Raw genomic sequence first — 15,331 nt, 5'->3', positions numbered from 1 at the left:
CCACAAATGAAAAAAGGTTGAAAACCACTGCTCTAAACAGCTATTTGTGTGCCGTGACCATTGCCCAGTCTCAGGATGACGGGATAACAGGCACTCTTTGGAACTTGCCATAGTAAGGTGAGGCAATATCTTAGGGAGGGAGGGGATGGTGTAGAAAATCCTTCCTGGACTGAGTACTTGGATGACTGGCCTAATACTGCACTAAGCCTTTTATCAGCAAAATCAAGTATTGATGTGGTGTATTTCGCTAGTGACTTTCCTCCAAACGTCTCAAACTTTACACGCTCTAATTAATGAAGCGTTACGATATGCCTGCATGGTAGAGAAGTATTATCTCCATTTCAGGAGAGATTTCAAGGTACAGAGAGGTTATGTGACCTGCCAAAGGACAACAGACATTGGGTCAGGCATAGACCCAATAAGCAGCTGTCTAGTTCTCTGCTCAAACGCGTACAGCCTCCCACGTGTAAAGAAAAGGTTAAACAACCAAGCGATGAAGAAGGGAAAATGCTTCTTAAGGCTGAAGTGAACTCTCACTCATTCTCTATTTGGGTTCCCTTCTGTTCTACCTGTGTCAGGCGACCGGCAGGCTAGATGACCTGGAAATGAGGCAGCATTCCACAGCTCCAGTGTCCTTAATTGACTTGTTCACAGGTGCTTGGGCTTGTTAGCTGGTTGACAAGCAGTAGCTAGATTGGAAAGGGCAGTGGGTAGGAGTCATCTATAGCTGCTGTACAAGAATAATTCACTTTAATTTCTCTGTGACTATGAACCCTCTGGGGGTGGTAACAGGAGAGAAATAAAAAGCAATATCTCGGACAAAAAGGTATCTTCAGATAGGCCCAGAGCGGAGCAAGATCAAACAATATCAAATAATATATGAGAAATGACCAGGGAATAAAAGATCTGGCTTCAAGACTGAACTCGATAAGTTTAGGGCAGGGATGGTAGGATGAGACTGGCTACGATGGCATGTAGCCGATCTGCGACTGCTCATAGCAAATATCTCCAACGGCTGGTGATGGGACACTAGATGGGGAGGGCTCTGAGTTATTACAGAGAATTCTTTCCCAGGTGTCTGGCTGGTGGGTCTTGCCCACATGTGAGGGTCTAACTGATCACCGTATTTGGGGTCAGGAATAAATTTCCCCCCGGGGATAGATTGGCAGAGACCCTGGCGGGGGGAGAGAGGGGTTGCCTTTCTTTGCAGCATGGGGCTTGGTTCACTTGCAGGTTTAAACTCATGTAAATGGTGGTTTCTCTATAACTTGAAGTTTTTAAACCATGATTTGAGGACTTCAGTAGCTCAGCTAGAGGTTCTGCGTCTGTCACAGGAGCGGGTGGGGGAGGTTCTGTGGTCTGCAATGTGCAGAAGGTCAGACTAGATGATCACGATGGTCCCTTCTGGGCTTACACTCTATGATCTCTTTGTATCATGAAGGATGCTACTTTAAACTCTGAAATGTTCCTCACTGGGAGGCTGAATGGCCATGTGATTAAAGCACAGCAGTGGGAGTTCAGATCTAAGGCCAGAGTCTTAGTTGCTGTACATAAGAGCATAAGAATGGCCATACTGGGTCAGACGAAAGGTCCATCCAGCCCAGTATCCTGTTTGCCGACAGTGGCCAATGCCAGGTGCCCCAGAGGGAGTGAACCTAACAGGTAATGATCTAGTGATCTCTCTCCTGCCATCCATCTCCACCCTCTTGACAAACAGAGGCTAGGGACACCATTCCTTGCCCATCCTGGCTAATAGCCATTAATGGACTTAACCTCCATGAATTTATCTAGTTCTCTTTTAAACCCTGTTATAGTCCTAGCCTTCACAACCTCCTCAGGCAAGGAGTTCCACAGGTTGGCTGTGCACTGTGTGAAGAAGAACTTCCTTTTATTTGTTTTAAACCTGCTGTAAATTGCTGTCGTTCTGTTGATTTACGTGGCACTACATTGAGTCATGCCAGCTGGGGAACTGGTTCCTCCGTTCTCTGCCTGGCTTGGTCTCTGGATCATTGCATGACCCTGGGCAAGTCACTTGGGCCAGAATTTTTCAAAAGTGACCACTGGGTTGGGCTACCTCAACTGCTGGGTTTCCAGCATCAGACGTGTTGGGCCGCATTTTGGAGGTGCTGAGTTCTTCCTGCTCCCATTGGCTTCAGCACTTCGGACTACCAGGCCCAAGGACTGTGACTTGGCCAGGGCCAATCTGCACTTCAGCTTCCTCATCTGTACCACAGACATGATAATCCTGACTCACACTTGGGAAATGCTTTAAGACGTTCCGAGGAAAAGAGCTGTAAGAGCCAAGTATTATTTATTTAGTCTTGACAGGATGCATTAGTACATCTCCTGGTTCTTTTTTCAGAGAGAGAGAGCGAGCGGAAAGGGATCACACAGTCTAGTACCAGTATCCTACACTCCTCTATTGTCCCACCCACAGTCACCCCTCCCCATTCACTGCCCCCGCCCACCCCACCTCCAACACACCCTTGCAATGAGGCAAGAAACGCTATGTTCATTCCCATCTTGGACTAATCACGTCAATGAAATCCTTGTGTTTTCCTCTCCCTGGCACTCCCTATTTTTACAGTGGCTGGCAGCGCAGGGCACAAGGTTGTGGTTTAAAGCCTGTTTCATTAGGGGAAAAAAAACGGGGAAATAATGTAATAAAAATAAATAAAATCCTCTGACTCACTGCCGTTTGCTGCCTGTCTCTGCAGCGGCAGTCACCGCAGTAGCAGCAGCAGTTGTAGGATCCTGGGTGGTGTAAATCAGCATCTCTCCATTGACTTCACTGGAAGCTGTGCTGATTTCCACCAGCTGAGAATGTGCCCAGAGAATTCAGAAATGAAACTCGCCTATCCCGGAATCAAAGCAGTCTAACTCAACCGACTCGGCAGCAATGTGTGGCCCCAGGGGTTGGGAATCAGATGCACATGCTCCCCCGGCAGGGAAATCCTCATCATGGGCCAGATCACCAGCTGGTGTAAATCAGCATCACTTCCTTGCAGGCTGTGGAGCTGCATCAAATTACACCAGCTGGGGATCTAGCCCCTTATTTGCTTGTGGCAAAGATGTCTCCTGGGTGGAGCTACTTTACAGCGTCACTTATCAATGAAGGTAGGGTCGTTTGTTTGGTTTTTTAACCCAGGAGGTTATAAATTGAGCTGTTCAGAAAACAGTTCTGAGACCTATCAAGGTTCAGTTTTCACAGGGAGTTCTGCCTGTGAAAATGGCCCCTGGCACAATATGGGCTAAATCCTCAGCTGGTGTAAATCAGTGTAGTTCCATTGACTTCAGCACAGCTGTGCTGATTTACACCAGCTGAGATCTGCCCCCTTCACTTCGCAGCGCTACACTGATTTACCCCAGCTGAGGATCTGGCCCATTGATGTCAATGAAGTTGTACCGATTTACACCAGCTGAGGATCTGGCCCATTGATGTCAATGGAGTTATCTCGGTTTACACCAGCTGAGGAGCTGTCCCATTGACTTTGCCGAGCTATGCCGATTTACACCAGCTGAGGATCTGGCCCAATGACGTCAATGAAGTTATATCGCTTTACACCAGCTGAGGACCTGGCTCTGTATCTGCAAACCATTAATTGCCCGGGGCAAGGGGCTATTATCCAGGTCTCCTGCCCAACATGGGAATTGTTTGTGCAACAGCTGTGTGTATAAATGCTGCAGGTGTGGCTGTAGGTGTCCACATGTGGCTCACGCAACTGCCTGTTAGAAATCGATACAGCTCGGACTTGCACACCTTCTGTTCCATGAGCCGACCCGGCTAGCGTGAGCATTTCCATAGGTCAGATTGTCAGTCACTCTCTGCCCCTCACGGGGGATGGGAGGGGGTAGGAGGCAGCTGAGCTGGCACTGAGGGGGCAGTTACAAGGGTAGACTGCTGCCCCATGGAGCAAGAGGGGAACCAACCAGGGATGGGACTGGGACACTGAGGCTGTGTCTACACTACGAACTCTGAACACTCAGTCAGACTGCAGCTGCCTTTCCGTTGCCCTGCAGCATAGACGCTTGCTCCTGCACCGGAAGGGGTTTTTCCCTCGCTGTAGTAAACCCACGCCCTCTAAAGGTGGTAGCATTCTTCCGTTGACCTAGTGGTGTCTATACTGAGGTTTAGGTCGGCTTCACTACGTTGCTCAGGGGGGAGAATTTTTCATACCCCTGTGCCATGTCGCCCGGCCGACCTAAGTTTTAGGTGTAGGCCGGGCCTGGGTCTGCTTTGCTCCTGACGTGGTGTAGGTAGGTGCTGCCCCTTCCTTAGGGTGAGAAGGTAAGCGCCCCACCCTGTTGATTTCAGGAGGCTCTCCTGGATGCTAGGGGTCTGCAGGATCAGGCCTTGTAAAGGTCATGTGTCATTAGTGGGATACAATTGTACATAAGGGTTTTAAACAAAACCCTTTGGAGTTGGCTCCTCTGACAGATCCAGCCTGAATCTTTGGAAGGGGAGATAATTGCACACATTGTGTCCTCCGATGCAGAGGTTCTAATTGCCATGGATGCTTCCCCCCCCCCCCCCCTTCTCTCTCTCTTCTCTTGCACTGACTGTGACTCACCCGTCAACAGCTAAAGACACAAGTCCCTCCGTTTAGAGAAAACCGCACACGTCTGAAGAAGTTTCCCACGGTCTGCGCTTTAAATAGATTCCAAAAGCTGTGGATTGACCATGCATTTGCTGCTCAGCCACTGGTCATACTTCAACCCCTTGTGCTCTTCCCACTTCCCCAACCCTTAAACTGAAAAGTAGTGAAAACAGGTCACATTCGCTTGGCATGGTAGAAGTGTGAAATCCGGGGCAGGGTGCTGAAATGAAAGGCTTGGCTCAGCTCCCCTACAAACAGGAGCTGAGGTAGAGAAAGAAAAGAGTTACGGGGGGCTGCAGGCGCCTGGGGAATCCAGGTGCATGCAAACTCTCCCGCTTTGTGGTGTTGCTCTGTGGTTTCCTTGCACAGCTGATCTTTGCAGATAAGTCTCAGCTCTTTGCACTTCACCCAGAGAGCCCTTTTCTCTGCAGAGCCGCCTTCCAGGGCCTCGGCTTCCTTGCAAGTCACCTGACGCCTGAAAGGACAGCGTTCGTGACAAGCGCTTTGAGGCTGCGTTTCCGGCAAGAGGGAGATGGTGCTCACTAATGACGCATTCGCTCAAGCTCTGAGCCCTGCCTGAAAAAAGCTGTGAGAAAGGAAGGCACGTCTGGGGCCCCTGCTGCACCTCTTTCCAGTAAATGAGCGCAGCTGCTGCATACGGCAACTGAGAACGTGTACGTCGCACCAGGGGCCCGGAGAGGAGCCAAGTGTTCTGAGAAGCTTGGGGGCCTTTGGGGAAGCTTTTTTACTAAGTACCTCACTATTTCCCTGCTGCGTGATGCTTTCACCCAAGGCTCTCTTATCTATGCTAGATACTTATATGGCCCCCCATTATTACCATGACATCTGAGCACCTCAGCCTTTAACACGTTGATCCTCACCCCTGGCAAGTAGGGCAGTGCTACTATCCCCATGTGATGTGCAGGGAACCCAAGGCCCAGACCATCAAAGGTACCGTACCAAACCACCCATTGGTATTAACTAGAATGGTGGAGTTGGGACTTGAACCTGGAGAGCTCAGGTCTCAAGTATAGACTTTAACCACTGGACCATCCTTCCACCTCTTTCTCCACCCAGTGGAGGGTCATGCTAAAACCAACATTTGTGCGGGTTTCATCACAGTCTCAGAAATGCACAAGTTTTGAAACGGCCACAACCTCACTTCCAAAGACATTTTTCCCTGCTGATTCCTATGGGATGATGCTCACGACTGACAATAATGCTTGGCACTTCTCACTGTGTAGCTCAACACTTCAAGCCTCACAACACCCCTGCTGAGTAGATAGGCCTATGCCTGTTTTAAAGAGGAGGAAACTGAGGTACTGAGAGATGAGACTGGCCTGATTTTCAGAGGTGCTAAGCACCTATAGCTCTGGTTGACTTCAGTGGGAGGTGCAGGGATTTAACGTCTCTGAAAATCAGGTCCCAAGTGACTTTTCCTAGGATCACGTGGGGTGAAATCACCCCTGTGCAGAGAGCAAGTACAAGGCCTTTGCGCCACTTAAGCCTCATGTTTCCTCTGAGGCCCACTAGAAAGGGCCTCATGGGCCATAGCTTGAGATCTACTGTCCTAGAAGTAAAGAAAGCCCCAAGTGTAATTTGAAAGGGAATTTTCATTCGACTGGAACTAAGGTCTTTGATTTCAATATCAGAACAAATTGGCCGGGTCCCTGATGGGCACCTCCACTCCAGTAGTTTTTCAACCAATGTTATTTCTGCACTGGAACTATAAGGCTGGATTTACCAAACTCTGGTGGTATGTGATTTGCAAGCATAGTTACTGCAACTGCATATGCAAGTGGAACAGCTGTGTGTTCAAATGGCCAGTCAAACAACTGACTGGGGAAACCTAGGCCAGAATTACTTTTCTATGCTGAAATAAACACTTTGGACCCAATTGTCCTCTGTCTTCCACTAGGCTGACTCCATCGACTTCAGTGGAGTTCTTCTTGATTTACACCGGGGTAAGTGAGAGAAGGGTTTGACCTTTCTTTTCCATAGCGACCAGATGACTAGTGTTCCTCGGAAAGCCCACCAATCAAGTGATTCTCATAGTGTATGGGAAACTCCTGACCAGGACAATGCACTTGCTCTCAAGTAGCTGATGAGATCATGAGGCAGATGCACCACATTCAAACTGAAAGTCGTTCTATCAAAAATACAGCAACCTTGAAGCAGCAGGATTAGACGCTGCTGTCCAGAGGTAACTTGAACATTTCTCTCCCCAACGTGAAGTGGTGCAAACACCAAATTAAACAATCCCATCTGTCATTTGGGGGAATCTGAATGCAATGAATGGAAGCTGCCCAGGAGCAATTAGAAGGGGCCGGTCATGCATAGCATGTCATTGGAAAGGTAAAAAGAAAAGGAGTACTTGTGGCACCTTAGAGACTAACCAATTTATTTGAGCATAAGCTTTCGTGAGCTACAGCTCACTTCATCGGATGCATTCAGTGGAAAATACAGTGAGGAGATTTATATACACACAGAACATAAAAAAATGGGTGTTTATCATGCACACTGTAAGGAGAGTGATCTCTTAAGATGAGCTATTACCAGCAGGAGAGTGGTGGGGGGGGGGGAGAAAACCCTTTGTAGTGATAATCAAGGTGGGCCATTTCCAGCAGTTAACAAGAATGTCTGAGGAACAATGGAGGGGGGGAATAAACAAGGGGAAATAGTTTTACTTTGTGTAATGACTCAACCACTCCCAGTCTCTATTCAAGCCTGAGTTAATTGTATCCAATTTGCAAATTAATTCCAATTCAGCAGTCTCTCGTTGGAGTCTGTTTCTGAAGCCTTTTTGTTGAAGAATTGCCACTTTTAGGTCAGAAATCGAGTGACCAGAGAGATTGAAGTGTTCTCCGACTGGTTTATGAATGTTATAATTCTTGACATCTGATTTGTGTCCATTTATTCTTTTACATAGAGACTGTCCAGTTTGACCAATGGACATGGCAGGGGGGCATTGCTGGCACATGATGGCATATATCACATTGGTAGATGTGCAGGTGAACGAGCCTCTGATAGTGTGGCTGATGTGATTAGGCCCTATGATGGTGTCCCCTGAATAGATATGTGGACACAGTTGGCAACTGGCTTTGTTGCAAGGATAGGTTCCTGGGTTAGTGGTTCTGTTGTGTGGTATGTGGTTGCTGGTGAGTATTTGCTTCAGGTTGGGGGGCTGTCTGTAGGCAAGGACTGTCCTGTCTCCCAAGATTTGTGAGAGCGATGGGTCATCCTTCAGGATAGGTTGTAGATCCTTGATGATGTGTTGGAGAGGTTTTAGTTGGGGGCTGAAGGTGACGGCCAGTGGCATTCTGTTATTTTCTTTGTTGGGCCTGTCCTGTAGTAGGTGACTTTTCGGTACTCTTCTGGCTCTGTCAATCTGTTTCTTCACTTCAGCAGGTGGGTATTGTAGTTGTAAGAATGCTTGATAGAGATTTTGTAGGCGTTTGTCTCTGTCTGAGGGGTTGGAGCAAATGTGGTTGTATTGTAGAGCTTGGCTGTAGACAATGGATTGTGTGGTATGGTCTGGGTGAAAGCTGGAGGCATGTAGGTAGGAATAGCTGTCAGTAGGTTTCCGGTATAGGCTGGTGTTTATGTGACCATCGCTTATTAGCACCGTGGTGTCCAGGAAGTGGATCTCTTGTGTGGACTAGTCCAGGCTGAGGTTGATGGTGGGATGGAAATTGTTGAAATCATGGTGGAATTCCTCAAGAGCTTCTTTTCCATGGGTCCAGATGATGAAGATGTCATCAATATAGTGCAAGTAGAGTAGGGGCATTAGGGGACGAGAGCTAAGAGGAAGCGTCGTTCTAACTCAGCCATAAAAATGTTGGCATACTGTGGGGCCATGCAGGTACCCATAGCAGTGCCGCTGATTTGAAGGTATACATTTGTCCCCAAATGTGAAATAGCTATGGGTGAGGACAAAGTCATAAAGTTCAGCCACCAGGTTTGTCGTGACATTATCGGGGATAGTGTTCCTGAGGGCTTGTAGTCCATCTTTGTGTGGAATGTTGGTGTAGAGGGCTTCTACATCCATAGTGGCCAGAATGGTGTTTTCAGGAAGATCACCGATGGATTGTAGTTTCCTCAGGAAGTCAGTGGTGTCTCGAAGATAGCTGGGAGTGCTGGTAACGTAGGGCCTGAGGAGGGAGTCTACATAGCCAGAAAGGTAGTTCTCGCCATGCTTCAAATGTGGTCTCAGATTGGGATGTCACAATAAGCTAGGGCATATGACTGCATGACAGTAGTTTATAGGTGGACGCTCATCATCACATGGATGGGATGACAGCTTGCAGTTCACCCCCTAAATTAGTACATTCCCTGTGCACCCTCCGGGAGCTGCTGCAAACACACAGGGAGGAAGTCTCTGGTAGCTTGAGTGCATTGCCAAGGAACGGTGGGTGGGAATGCTGGTGGCCAGAACCACCAACAGAGCACAAAACCTCAGTACAGATGGCCGTAGCCCTCCACAGCTCTACTGGGATCTGCCTTCTTTGAGGGATGCTTTTCCAGGGGTGGGGGGAAGAGGGAGGAGCACATTGCCTAGTGGCTTGTGTCATCATTAACACCTGTGCCAAATGGGTGCAATTCTAATCTGTTTGTGTATCACGCCCACCTTCACAGATGTGGATGACAGCACACCATGCCAAGCAGTGGAGAATCAGAACCGCTACCCAGAGTCAAGCGGTACTCTGTATGCGTTTGGTTAGGAGCTGTAATGACCTGCAGTTATTTTTGGCATGCTTTTGCCTTTCAATGAAACACACCAGGAATCAGACCACTGGGAACAAAAGCTCCGGCATTTACAAAAGCCAGTTGGTTTAATCCCTCCTTTATAGATTTCTTTGACATGGATTTGCAATCGCACTATTTGAATAATTGCTTGCCACATAGCAGGGTCAATACCTGCTAAGTCACTCTTCAAGGGATACCGCCAGCTTTCCAGTCATGGGTTAAATCCTCAGGTCCTGCTTGTTTTTTGTGTAAGGACTGAGCAGACAATGAGCAAAGCCCTCCAGATTGGGCCCTCTGTATTTACAAATAAGGGGCCATGCTGATCTTTGGTGTAACTCCAGTGGAGTCAGTCTGTGCCATTACACCGGGGGGGGAATTTTACTGTGTGTAACTATTTGTGCAAACAGCAGTGCATGTGACACCCTGGTGCCCTATGGATACATAGGCGCCGACTTTCTCTCTACCCGGGGGTGCTCGACCCTCTTCCACCCCAGGTCCCGCCCCCTTTCAACCCATCCCCCAACCCGACCTCTTCCCCCGGCCCTGCCCCCACTCCAGCCCTTCTCCCAGGGCTGCAGCACCACCCTGCCTCTTCCCGCCCCCACCTGCCTCTTCCCCACCTTTTTCCGCCATGTTGAATGCGCTTGTGGTAGACTGAAGAGTTGCTGGAATTTTTTGCTCACTAGATTGGATCTCAGTGAGAAAAATATCCCCGTGATTATAGCTGCCTGTTGTGTCCTGCATAATATCTGTGAGGCAAAGGGGGAAAAGCTGCTGCCAGGGTGCAGGGCGGAGGTGGAGTGGCTGTTTGCTGACTTTGAATGGTCAGGGCTATTACAGGAGCCCAACGTGGAGCTGTGCAATTGAAGGAGGATTTGAAAGAGCACTTTAACGGCTGCTAGGTTAGGCTGCTAGGCTGCTAGATTGCCACGGTGGGCAATCAGGAAAAGGCTTTTCAAAGCCCCAAGGGGAGTTTTTGGAGGTGGGGGAGGGGTGGCTTCTGGTCTTTGTGAACCCTGGGCAGTGGAGTTTAAAACGGTGACCAGAGCAGTCACTGTGGCAGGGAATGGGGCATTGTGGGACAGCTGCTGGAGGACTGTTCATAGAATCATAGAATATCAGGGTTGGAAGGGACCCCTGAAGGTCATCTAGTCCAACCCCCTGCTCGAAGCAGGACCAATTCCCAGTTAAATCATCCCAGCCAGGGCTTTGTCAAGCCTGACCTTAAAAACTTCCAGGGAAGGAGATTCCACCACCTCCCTAGGCAACGCATTCCAGTGTTTCACCACCCTCTTAGTGAAAAAGTTTTTCCTAATATCCAATCTAAACCTCCCCCACTGCAACTTGAGGCCATTACTCCTCGTTCTGTCATCTGCTACCATTGAGAACAGTCTAGAGCCATCCTCTTTGGAACCCCCTCTCAGGTAGTTGAAAGCAGCTATCAAATCCCCCCTCATTCTTCTCTTCCGCAGGCTAAACAATCCCAGCTCCCTCAGCCTCTCCTCATAAGTCATGTGTTCTAGACCCCTAATCATTTTTGTTGCCCTTCGCTGGACTCTCTCCAATTTATCCACATCCTTCTTGTAGTGTGGGGCCCAAAACTGGACACAGTACTCCAGATGAGGCCTCACCAATGTCGAATAGAGGGGGACGATCACGTCCCTCGATCTGCTCGCTATGCCCCTACTTATACATCCCAAAATGCCATTGGCCTTCTTGGCAACAAGGGCACACTGCTGACTCATATCCAGCTTCTCGCCCACTGTCACCCCTAGGTCCTTTTCCGCAGAACTGCTGCCTAGCCATTCGGTCCCTAGTCTGTAGCGGTGCATTGGATTCTTCCGTCCTAAGTGCAGGACCCTGCACTTATCCTTATTGAACCTCATCAGATTTCTTTTGGCCCAATCCTCCAATTTGTCTAGGTCCTTCTGTATCCTATCCCTCCCCTCCAGCGTATCTACCACTCCTCCCAGTTTAGTATCGTCCGCAAATTTGCTGAGAGTGCAATCCACACCATCCTCCAGATCATTTATGAAGATATTGAACAAAACCGGCCCCAGGACCGACCCCTGGGGCCCTCCACTTGACACCGGCTGCCAACTAGACATGGAGCCATTGATCACTACTGTTAGGGTTGACACGGGTCACGCATCATCTACACTCGCGCTGCGTTGACTTAAGTAGGTAAAAAATGGCTCTGCCGTTTAGGGAAGTGGTTTTACTGTGTCGCTGCAATGGGACGCTTACATTGGCTGGAGACAAATGTGAGTGTAGACACAGGCACAAATAGGTGGATTCAAGGTGACGTATGTTGACCTAACTTTGTCGTGTAGACCAGGTCTTAGAAGAACTTAAATTTGGAGCTTAAAACTAGCTGTCGTCGCTTTAATGTTCACGTCTTCTCCTCAGGCTCCACATGTGCTATCAGTCACTCAGATCAATTTTCAGCCATTCCATTTTTCCATCCTATTTTGTGCTGTCAGTTTGAGATTAGCGGCAGATTTGCCACAGATGTGATCAAGAGAAACTTCTGACGGCAAAGAAAGGGGGAAAAAATATACACACACTCTCACACACAGAAATGAGGCAGTGTTGTTTTGTTTAGCAAAAGTAGAAGGAGTGTATTCGTTTCATGAATGGGAATGAAAACACCACATTATATATCCCTCTAATTAATTTCACCACTAGTCTTTAAATCATTAGCCCTTTCTGGTTTGAATCTGCTCTTTCTGGAGAAAAACAAGTAACTCAGTAATTGTCTAATAAAGATCTCGTCCTTTAAATCAAAAATAGAGTTTGCAATGTAGAGACTAGTAATCGGACCCGTGACCAGTTGGTAGTAAACTAGTATTTATTATTTATATTGCAGTAGGACCCGACTGTGATCAGGGACCCCACTGTGTACACACAAGTAAGGGACAAAGGTAGCTGAAAGAGTTTACAATCTAAATAGGCAAGACAGACAAAGAGCGAGAGGGAAAGTGCTTTGCCCAAGGTCACACAGAGAGGCCACAGAACTCAGGTATCCTGACTCCTAGTCTGGTGCACTGTCCATTGAACGGTGTTTCTTCTCTCCTAGGCGGTTCAGGTACCCCTTTATAGATCTGTTATCTGCCCCGCCAACAAAGTATTTTGGCACCTCAAAATATTGACAGATTTGTCTTTATCCCCATTTTAGAGATGGAGAAACTCAGGCCCGGAGCTTAAGGATTTCTCTTTTAGAGAAAATGAGGTTGTGTTAGAACACAGTCTTGGGAAGGCCTGGTGATAATTACACAATGGTCAATCAATGGTGACAAGGACCATCTGATGTTTAACAGCCAGCAATGGTTAAATCCGACTGGAATGGCAGGCTTAACCTAACCTCCGTCCTTATCTACAAAGCCATGTTTAACATCCTGTGGATTAACACAATGCCACTGGTCATGCCCAAAGTCACTGAGGAAGGTTGCAGCCGACTCAGACCCAGGAGTGTTGCAAGGCAGACCACCGCCTGAGCCCCAAGACCACACTGCTTCCACTGACCCCAGGTCATTTTTACGCAATGTGTGGTGAGCTTCCAAAAACGGAGGTCTGTGAAATAGAAAGCCTGGGCCAAATTCTGTTCTTCTTTCTGCCACAAGACACCCTGTTGGAATCTCCATATCCATATGCTACCCACAGTGATACCTCTGCAACCCCATTGATTTTTGTGGACTGAATCTGAAGGCAGAATTTAGCCTTCTGGATCAATGTCTGCTGGGGGCTGTTATGCTCCTGGTTCATGGCAACTCCTTAAATCAAAGCATAGAAGCCATGCACATGCTGCAGCTTAAGCTGGTATAAGTTATGTCGCTTCGGAGTGTGAATAACACCCCCCACCCCGAGTGACGTAAGTTACACTGACCTAAGCGTGGACAGCACATCTTCACTAGCAGGTTAATTGTTGCAGTGCAGCCGTAAGCTCTGTAGTGTAGCCATAGCCTGCTCAAGGGGAAGACACCCAGCTCTGAGCTTTAATGGTCATATCTGCACCTCATGTGCATTCACACAGTACTCATTAAACTCCCAAAGTCCTACACCTGGTTTGCATTTTGTTCATTATGAAACCTGGCATGGAGAATCTGGTGGCAATCTCTTTTTTGGTTGTTTGCAAGTCCGAGTCAGGAATCTGGAGTTGAATATCTCAGGACATTACAAGCATCAATAAAAAAGTATTTACCTTTCTTCCAGTATTTATGGCATTCCCTGTATTTAGCATGGAAAATACCTCCGAAACCATGGTGTAGTTAACTACCGTGAGTGGCAAAAGTCCATTTTTTTCCATGACCAATGTAACCTCGCTACATAAGGAGTATGTTCCCTGGTAAACAGGCTTGGCAGGATTTTTTTTTTTTGAAGGATTATATCAATGTTTGTTTTTACACATTTTATTTCAATCTTTATTGATTTAAATTCTCACAGTTCTGGGAAATTCTGGGGGCCAGACAATAGGCAAGTCAGACAGTAGTTCTTTAATGACCAAAGATGTTGAGATTCAAAAAGTGAAAGGTTATAACCATTAGAACACAAATGGTCAACATCACACATCAAAATATACAAAGTCAATAGCCTTAAATCAAACTCTTGTTGAGTTCTCAAGCCGCATTTTTCTTACTTTGCCAGTCAGTTTTGATTATTATCGATGGAAATATTTTTTCATTGCCATGTATTTGGTGAAATCGACATTTACCCACAGTTACAGATAAAAATCTAGCCCTTCCAAGCCTGCTGTTAAAGGAGCAGCCCTGTTACCCATTGTTATCTACCTTTTCCCAGGTTACTTCCTTCACAAAGGTATTCATTCATTCATTACAAACTACTTGTACTAGGGTTGAATCTATTTTGATCTAATGCAGAATCAGACACATTCCTGTTTTTTTTTTTAAAAATGTCCATTGTTTTCCAAGAGCTCCCAAATTAGAGAGGCTATTTCCTCCCACATGGAGTTTCCATAAACTTTGCTTTCCCCTCTAAATTTGCAGCAAAATGTGTTGTTTTTGGGGGTGGATTTATTTATTGTTTTTACTCAAGTAGCCAGATTTATAGTCACCCATTCTGGTTATACGTGCCAGGGGATCTTTAACGTCCATATCTTGGATTGGGATCACAAATAAAAAGGCAGCAGCTCAGAATAACAGCTATGTCCTATCACCTCACAGCTGGAAACTGACTGCAAATGGGCTTTTGATTTTTGAGGCCCCCAGCTCTGAAGTGAATGTGATGCCCACTGAGCTGCTGTGGGTGCAGAGCTTCAAACACCATGCCAAAGGCGAGGCAGTTTATTTCCACGCAGAGAATGGCAGCGCTGGGGGAATACACAGACCTCTGGCTCTTCGTTGGCATCTGTCGTGGTGCAGGTAGACATTTTAAACAAACCGAGTCTTTCCTTGCAGTGGGTTTTTCCTTACCTGGTGCTGGTTGCAGTTGCTAGCTTGACAGCCCTGGAAGCTAGTCTTGTGGCTAAGGCCCTGGCTGGGGATTCGCATAGGTTCAGATGGGAGTTAGGCACCTACTTACCTTGGAGGATCAAGATCACATCGGAAGGCTCTGGAAGAGCCAGGACCCCAGTGCTCCTGGGCACCAGTCCAGTGCCTTAACCACAAACCCCTTTTTCTTTCTTGAGCCCCCAGGGCTGTTGATCAGGTTCCTGAAAAAGATGCGAAAGTCACAAAGATTTCTTGGGGGGGGGAAACTAAACAACCGCTCTCAGATGACAGTGATTTCTATCTATTGTAGGGTTTTCTACAGCAACCAACTCTTTAGCATCTAGCCACTGATTTGTGACCGGCTAATTAAAAAAACAAAATCATTAATTGGCACCCTCCTAGCAATCTAATTGGCTGCCGCGGCTTCTAATTGATACACTGTCCAACACAGCTGAAATACATCAAGAGGCTTTTTGCCCAGGGACTCGCACGCAGCCCATTCACTGAAATAAAATGCATCCCTCCTTCAAGTGAAAAAAT

Source organism: Eretmochelys imbricata, chromosome 19 (genome assembly GCF_965152235.1).
Source record: "Eretmochelys imbricata isolate rEreImb1 chromosome 19, rEreImb1.hap1, whole genome shotgun sequence".
Taxonomy (NCBI): domain Eukaryota; kingdom Metazoa; phylum Chordata; order Testudines; family Cheloniidae; genus Eretmochelys; species Eretmochelys imbricata.
Note: the sequence above shows the minus strand (reverse complement) of the source record.